This window comes from Tupaia chinensis, unplaced genomic scaffold (assembly GCF_000334495.1).
Source record: "Tupaia chinensis unplaced genomic scaffold, TupChi_1.0 Scaffold000627_1, whole genome shotgun sequence".
Taxonomy (NCBI): Eukaryota; Metazoa; Chordata; class Mammalia; order Scandentia; family Tupaiidae; genus Tupaia; species Tupaia belangeri.
This window is the reverse complement of record NW_006160147.1, coordinates 2,517,973-2,518,245: the sequence shown is the minus strand read 5'-3', so window position 1 is coordinate 2,518,245 and position 273 is coordinate 2,517,973. Positions and strand designations below refer to the sequence as shown.

Genomic DNA, 273 nt, shown 5'->3' with positions numbered 1-273 from the left:
GCTCTTCCCCTGCTCCCTTCCCTACCTCCATCTTTAGTGTGGTACTGTCCCCGATCCAGGCGTTCTGTCCACTTCCATCAGAAGGTGGGACGCAGCGCCTGGTACCTCTCCCAGGACATTAGGTAGCCCAGGAGGCAGCTTAGAGAGAGGGCCTTGATGCTCCATCAGACTTCTATCCCTGCTGCAGACCCTCCTCGGCATCCTCTACCCCCAAGGTTCCTACCAGCAGCCAGACCACCACGCTCCCTTTTTTTTTTTTTTTTTTTGGGGGGG

General features: G+C 56.4%; 1 protein-coding gene across 13 annotated transcripts in view; it reads left to right on the top strand.

The window, feature by feature from the left end:
• Positions 1-273, top strand: part of PLEKHA6 (pleckstrin homology domain containing A6) — a 164,663-nt gene that overhangs the window by 130,063 nt on the left and 34,327 nt on the right. The gene's annotated exons all lie outside the window — the stretch shown is intronic.